This window comes from Condylostylus longicornis, unplaced genomic scaffold, assembly GCF_029603195.1.
Source record: "Condylostylus longicornis isolate FDR11 unplaced genomic scaffold, ASM2960319v2 ptg000125l, whole genome shotgun sequence".
Classification (NCBI taxonomy): domain Eukaryota; kingdom Metazoa; phylum Arthropoda; class Insecta; order Diptera; family Dolichopodidae; genus Condylostylus; species Condylostylus longicornis.
The window spans coordinates 891427-899978 of NW_026578093.1; the positions used below are offsets into that span (position 1 = coordinate 891427).

Below are 8552 nucleotides of genomic sequence, written 5' to 3' on the forward strand. Positions count from 1 at the left end.
TATAATACAGTGACCTTTTCATTTGTACAGAAACTCTATTATTAATTAGAAACTAAAAACTTCAGTTGTTCTTCTCGTCTTCTTGATCTGTTCTTGTATTTGCATGTTACTCTGCTGTCCATTATTATTCACATTGTTCAAATATTTAAAGTTTGATTTAGTTTTTTTATTATTATATACTTAGTGTTTTTAGAATTAACTGTAAGTTTATGTTTCTGCATCCAGTCATTAATTATAATCAAATCTTCTTGAATTGCATTTTTTAATTGATTTAACGACTTGTGACTGTATACAATTGCGAGGTCATCGGGATACATGAAGCAATTTCCTATTAATTTTATATTTCCAAAACCACTCATGTAGCAGAGAAACACAGTTGGTCCAAGTGAACTACCCTATATCACCCCATATGCTACTTCAACGAATTAGAAATACTAAAGAAAGGAGTACCTTGTTTCTATCTCGCTTACACTCCCTAAAAAATCGTATCTCGAAAAAAAAAAAATTGCTGTTGTTTTTTTTCTTAAAAAATTATGCGCCATTATATAAAAAGTAAACAAAGAAGATTTTGCTAATTAATTTATAAAATTAGTGTTTTTGTTTTAAATTAAAATCACTTCGGATAACATTTTTCGATTTTTACCAGGACAAGATTTTGTTTTAAGCAAAATGAGTTTGTGTTTGATAAAATGTAGCATACAAACAAATATTTTAAATGATCCTTTTTTGTATAACTAGTTTTCCTGGAAACGATGAAATTACATGATAAATGAAATATATGAATGAGTTGCCAAAATTCTGTAAAAAAAAATTTCAAAGTTTCAAAAAATTTCGAACGAAAGTACCTGCTTAAAAAATAAAAAAAGGAAAAAATTTGATTTTTCTTAAAGTTCGAATAATTGGTATTCCGAAACTACACAAAATACATAATCAGTAAGATATATTTTTTAAGTCCTTTACTAGATCTTTCATAAACGGTTTGTTTGAAGCCCCTATCTTTTTCCGAACGGAAGTTATAATTTTAACGGAAAATTGTTAAAATCCCTGTATCTGGAAAACCCTTGAGATTTCGCACCTACTCCGGAACAAAAGTTTTACCCATTTTCGACACTCTAACCAATGGTATATGTTGTTGTATACCTTTCTGACACCCTGTGTAGTGAAGATTTGATTACCAAAAAAATATATGAAGACCGCTGAATGCCGATGCCGATGCCGCTGAATTCATTAAATAAAATAAAATATTAGCGTGAATTATTTATATTCTTAGATTTTTTGTTTTGGAATGAATTATTATGTGAAGCTCAATTAATGAATAAGGAAGAATAAAACAACATACCATCTACTTCTATGAGTAATAACCATCATATTAAGTAAAATTTGTTAAAAATTGTACTATTTTAGAGTCATTAAAATTGATATGTATTTATATTTATTCTTATTAATATTGTTAAGTTGTTCAGTAAAATTATGAAACAAAACTGATTATGTAAGATTTTTTAAACAAAATATGTTCATTTTTGCAATCATATTATATATTTGCAACCTATAAAATAAATAAATTGAAAGAAAAAAAGAGTAATGAGTTTTGTTTAAATTTGTTTTTTTTTTCACAGATTAGATATCTAAAAGTAATGAAATAATATTTTAAAATATTTTTTAGTTTTTACTTTAAAAAAATTTTTTTAACTTATCCTTCTTACAAATTACACATATTATATAGTAGAGACCAGACAAGAAAATAAAATAAACACGCTCCTCCTTCGACTTTGACAATGCTTGCAGCAAAGAAAGAGAAAACTAGAAAAAATTTCGCTTCAATGTTTTTTCAAGATGCTCCTTAGTTTAGTATTAAAAATTCGTTGTGGTACATTATGTAGATCACTTTTAATTTTGTTACACTCCGCGCATTGCATTCTTTCGCTTAAATAACTTTCGAACAAACTCCCTGCACATTCATACAATATTTTTAAAATTATTTACAAGTTTTTCTATCGAGAAATACAATCGCAACAATTTTTTTTCATCGATTCTTCATTGTATTTCTGAAACCACTTTTTATTAGCTTAGAAAGAATTTCATCTGCGCCTACTGCCTCTGAGTTCGAGAATTTAGCAAAAATTTCTTTTGTTTCATATTCATTCATTAAGTTAAATTTAAATTCATTTTCTGTTCTATTCTTCGGAAAGTATATACCAGGGGTGGCCAGACTTGGTCATGGTAAGAGCCAAAACTCAAAATTTTGAATTTTTTGCGAGCCGCAATGATATAAATTATAAATTATGTAATATCTGGTTGAAAATGTCTTAGTCCTACAAATAAAAAAGAGTTAGAATTAAAGAAAAAAATATGATATTTTTATACTTTACTGGTTGATGTGGCTTGGTGTGTATTACAAATTTATGAAAATCTGGCTTATAATTTGTGAATGCCGTACGTATAAGCTCAGTCAAATGTTCATTTGTTAGCTGCGACCGGTGCTTGGACTTAATAAATTTGATTGTAAAATATAATGATTCGCAGCAATATGTTATGCCGAACATTGAAATTAACTTACTCAGTAAATATTGTGGAAATATGAAGTCTTCACCAATAATATCAATGTCAAATGGATTTACAAGAAAATTTATACAAATTTTAAATTTTTTTAAATCTTGAAATCGTAAATTAAAATTCTCCATCAACTCCTGCAATCTATCCACATATTCTTTAAGCTTTTAATTTTCTATTTCCGACTTTTTCTTTCAATCTCGGAAAATGATTGAAATTCATTGTCATTATATCATTTTTAAAAAGTAGCATTTTTTTTGAAAATTAAAGATTGTTTGCGTGAGATCAGAAATAGTTTTCTGCTGACCCTGCAAATCTAAGTTGAGTGATTAAGAATTTAAGCTTTGACAATATATACAAATTATTTTTCCATATGTTAAGTAAGCGTTGACAAAATTAAAAAGTGTGGGAAAAGATATACTCTACTGCATTTTACTGTCAAATTTCTATAAAAAGAACTTTTTTCGGGAATATTTTTTTTCGACTTGAGCTGCACTAAAAATATTTGTTAATTTTTTCTTCGAGAGCCGCAGTTTGGCCATGTTTGGTATATACTGTCAAATTTTTTTGCCATTTTTTCATCAACTGTACCTGTAATATTATGAATTAAAGTTATAAAATTTATTAAGTTTTTTTGTTTCATTGATGTTCAAATTTGGGAAAAAATCATTTTTTCATGTGTTTGACCAATTTATTATTTGTTTAACCGCATTCTAACTCTTTTTTGGGTCGCCTTCAGCTTGTTGAAATTTTTACAATCATATTTTTCAATTTTTTCTTCTTTTACTATTATCTAAACCAGTACTTGTACTTCGATTTGAGATACTCAAAACTTTCATTCTGCATTTATACGTTACTTTTTCTTTCAATTAGTTTAGCACGCTCGTCATCTATCCATTTGACAAATTCTTTTTGACAACGGTAGCTTTGTTTACCATACTTTTCACGCTAGATGTTCCCTCAACTACTATGTTATTATGACAGCATATTTACTTAACTCATTTTTGACATATTCCAAATGAATATTTTTGATCAGCTGTTCATCTCTTTTATTATTATTTGTTTTGTAAATTCTTAATTTTCACGATCATACCAAGATGATAAAAAAGAGAAATGTGTACTTCAGTATTAGAATCATTCACTAATATATGGTTAAGGCCAGTATTTGAAATTGGTTTAGTTATCTCTTTGCTACATAAATCAAAACCATTGAAATCTACTACAGACAATTATTTTTGCACATTTCTATCTATATCATTAATAATGTTAAAGTTGAAATCACCTAAAACAATTGAATTTTGGTTTTTTGGGTACTCTAAATGTGAATCCACCTTTTGAAAAAAATATCTCAACACAGTTTGTAGACTTTTTAGAAGGTCTGTATTTTGTCTGTATATAGTCGAAATGGTAAAACATCGTTTTTCTAACTTGATATACATATATGCTCACAATACTATCGTATTCATCATTAAAGATATCTTGCACAGAATACCGCAAGTTGTCATGGACAACCAGCACAGCCGACCCTTGTTTTCGTGCATGATAGAATTTTACTACAATTTGTAATATGTATGTATTTACTAATATCCACTAAATCTAAATCTAATATCCACTTTTCGGTAACAACAATTATGTGTACCATATAATTAAGCGCATCTAATAAAAATTTTAAATCATCTAATTTGTGTTTTAAGCTTTGCGCATTTAAATAAAGGATTTTAATTGCCTTTTTTTTCCAAGATTACTTCTTTTATGTTATAATACGTTTTGACATAAAACGTAAATCATATGAAACTTCATTCAGTATTTAACCTTTTGCACTCTAACTACCATTTATTTTGTAATTATTTCTAGTTAAAACATGATATTATAGCTGATAACGTTACTTTTTTAACATTAGACATGTTCTCTCTCTGTTCTTTGTTGTTTTGTATGCATTTGCGATCTTAACGATTTATTATTTCACAAGTTGAGCTGGTCCTGGAAGAAAAAGGACAACTTTCTATTGTGATACATGTACAAGAAAACCCGGTATACATGTAGCCGACTGTTTCATGAATTATCATACTAGAAAAGTTTATAAGAAATTATTATTTTGCTAAATTAATTTACTTAATATACGAATAAATTTTTATATTATTAATCAATATTTAAACAATTTAGAGATGTGTAATACAATTCTACAAAAACTTCATCAAAATGGTTTGTTTCCGTTTATGTTATAAAAAATATGTCAACCAAATTAAATATTTTGAATTTGAATTTATTTTTAGATATATTCAAGTTATCTAAGTCTTTGAGTTAATTCTCGTTAATAAAAAATCATTTTTCCAAAAACTGCAGCACTTTTTTAAAGTATTGTGATTACAAAATATTTCCTAAAAGTCCTTGGAGTTAAGTACCAACCGCAAAAAATGCACAGAACGCAAAGGGTTAAATTCGATTTTTGTAAAACCCTTATTATTTTTGATTTCGCCGACTTTCTGATAAATAATTTGCCATTCTTCACCCTCACGAATTCTTTTGAATTCTTCCTAGCTCTTTTATGAAACAAACTGAAGTATCCTGTTAGTTTTACATTGATTAAAATAGGACAATTTATATTTGAATTTCTAATTGTTGTAAGGGTGTATATTTAAGTATGTACATGCGTGTATAAGCAATATTAATAACAGCAGATTTAGACATTACAAATCTGCAAAAAGAAAATATTCAGCTCTTGAAGATTTATAAGTATGCGTAAAAAGATTTTGAAGATTTAATTTAGAGTTTTCAGTGCATGTCTGAATTACTAATTGACCGATCTTTACTCATGTTTGCGTTTTTTTTTTTACTTTGCTGTATGAAAATCTTGATAGATCTGAGAAAAAATGAAAACTCGCATCAATTTTTCATATCTAAAAATTTTACACAGGATTGCCAATCTGATTATATGTACATAATATGTACATGGTTTTTGGCTTTATATATAGGCTATTTTTGTTTTCGTTTATTATAACAGGAAACAACAATAAATTAAAGTATTTTAAAAAGCTTTAAAAGCAACTATTTGCTTTGATTTGTAATATGCTGTTTGAGATAAAAAAACGCAAATAAATATACTTTTACAAAATTATAATATGTGATACATAACTAAAAAAAATATATTTGATATAGGGATCTTCATTCACATATAAGTACACATCCTTTTTATGCAAAATTAACTTGAAAAATAAACAATACGCATTGGAAATCAACTTACCCTCGATGAAATTTAGCATCCGTTTACAGCTGAGCAAACCATGTTTGATTTGATTCGTTATATAGTTCATCATCTTCGATCTTTTGCAAAAAGAAAGTAAAACATTTTACAATGGCATTAACATTTGTAAAACTAAAATAATATCAAATTTATTCATCCGTTTTGAAAAGTTTATTTTTGTTTTCTAATTGTCAAAATAATTGAGTCACTATGTCAACGCAAAATGATTACTTGCCGGATCCGTGTAAATTCCATTTATAGATCAAAAATCTATTGTGAATGACACAAATTGTTGTTTTGGATAAAAATAATCAAATTGAGTCGCCTACACTTAGTTCGGGCACGGTTCAAGCAAAATCCACGAAAAATGGCCAATTTGCATTGCAAAAACACCTCTCACGGCACTAATGTGCACTTTCCAACACTAACAACCTCTTTCAAAAATAAGGCTACTTTCATACAAAAAATAAGTTCTTAATATACTGTTTTTTATATTTTTTCCAAAACGCTTAATTTTTTATCCTTTTTTGTTAATAAATTAGTAAATGGAATAAAAAAATAAAATAATAATCTAAATAAAAAATAAGAAAAAGTAAGAGAAAAAAAGGGCATACTATGATAATGAATTAAAAAGTAAATATCAAATGTAAGGTATGTATGTATGTATACAAATTTATAATACAATATTTTTTTTCATATTGTGATGTGTATGTATATTTGATATGTATAAAAGAGTACTCATATTAAACAGTGTATAAAAGTTGTTTTGTTAATAATATTATTTTAATTTCTTTCTTTCTTTCTTTAATAATAAAACAATAAAAAAATTCAAAATTACTTTTTTTTAATGTTAATTATAAATTACAGGTAACAGGTATGAATTATAAGTGTGATATATTACTTTTTGAACAAAAATTACTGAAAAAGACTACGTTATCATTTTCACAATATTTAAAGTTTTTTTTAGTTTTGTAAAGTAAAATATAATGTTTTAAAATCTTGTAGTTTTGAAAATATATATTCTTCCTTTGTACTGTCTATGTTTGATAAATATTTTAAAAATTGACGTAACTTATATATACTTACACCAGACGGTTTTCCGTTGAAACAACTTTTAAAAGTTTTATAAAATACATCAAGTCCTAAAATATTTATCAAACATAGGCAATACAATAGAAGAACATATCTTCACAGCTAAAAGTTTTTAAAACTAATGTCTATTAACAAGTCCTAACGCAATACATACGCAATTTTTTTACGAAGTATTTCGACTTGTTGCCTTCGTTCCAGTGCTGTCCTTTTTGCTGCAATTGCAAATTCTGCTTTAATTTACCACCATTTACTGCAAACCAGCAATTTGTTTCCATTTACTGCTATTTCAAGAAACAATTTTTTTTTGGTTATTTTGTTTTATTGTCAATTTGAAGTTTTTAATCGAAATTTCACAAAAATGATTCAAAAAAAATTATAAGCACCAACACTGAATTTTTTAAATAGTAAATTTGTCAAAAAAAGCATATGTAGGAGACTAGGTATTATTATGTCACGGAAATTCTACCTAAATAACGACGTACAACTTATGTACATTTTCTGTCAAAATAATTTTAAACTTGTATATTTTAATGTATAACGAAATGCGTGACGTACTGTACCTCCAGCTTTTAAAATATAAAAGCAAGACGTACAAAAATTTTTCTAAAAAAAATTTACAAAACTTGTTCTCTTTTTGAAATTATTGTCTTTTCTAAAAAAATATATATTTTTTTTATTAATACATTTATTTCAAAGTAGACTATTGGTCCATAAATATAATATTTTTAAATTCGTGTAGCAATTTCGATGTGCGTTGGGCGGTTGGCGTATTAGCATAGTGGCGAATAAAACTAGTACGTTGTTACGGCGTCATTTAGGTGGGCCCTAATATGTACAGTTTGGTTGACCTTTAATTGACATTCGGCTTTTCATTACACAATGAATATTTCAAATATTGGGGACCGGATTTTTATATCCTTTATTTTTATACCTTTGTACGAATGTACATATGTTCGAAGGGTATACTAAATTTGCCTTACCGTTCGTAACGCTCAGAAATAATGGTCTGAGATTTAGACTCAAGTGTATGTTTTTGATCAGCGTCGAATTCTGAGTCGATTTAGCTATGTCTGTCCGTTCTTCTCAAGGATAATTCAAAAATTAATTGAGTTAAGTTCACCATATTTTAACAAATGATTTATTAAAGTAAATTCCAAAACCCTATTTAAATTGGATACGTTATGGGGTACTTGTTTGGGTAGCTGCCATACAACTTCAAAATTTATTTGGCTATATCTTGGAAACTATAAAAGCTTTGGTATTGAAATTTCACACAAGTGAATATATTAGTAGGGTCAATGTTTTCGGTAAAATTAGTTGAAATTGCTTGGAAGTTGAAATTTCTGGTAGCTGCGATACAACTTCAATAGTAGTTTGGCCATATCTTAGAAAATATTGACAACACAATACTGAAATTTTGTATAGATTTTTTTTTTGTCCTTTGTTCACTCCTAGAAGGAGCATAGGGCTAGTGCATGATTTCTCATGCACTAGTTTCATAGCGTCATAGGGTTTAGTTAGGTGACTAGCCTGCTGTAGTTTTTATTTATATATTAATTATTTGAGGTTATTAATATTTACTATTTATTTTTCTTAGTTTTTTTTAATATCGAATATTAGGAATATTTGAAAATTACTTGTATAATATTTTTATTAGTATTGTATATTA

At 27.1% G+C, this 8552-nt stretch overlaps 1 long non-coding RNA gene across 2 annotated transcripts; it reads right to left on the reverse strand.

The window, feature by feature from the left end:
* Positions 1 to 1574: 1574 nt before the first annotated feature.
* Positions 1575 to 5962, reverse strand: LOC129614867 (uncharacterized). 2 transcript variants are annotated; one of them, XR_008697412.1, is made up of 3 exons: positions 5792 to 5962; positions 2370 to 4617; positions 1575 to 2312 (listed from the first exon to the last, which is right to left on the reverse strand). It is a non-coding gene; the product is annotated as an uncharacterized LOC129614867 (long non-coding RNA). The 2 variants fall into 2 exon arrangements; XR_008697413.1 differs by having other exon boundaries at positions 2365 to 4617.
* Positions 5963 to 8552: the final 2590 nt, after the last annotated feature.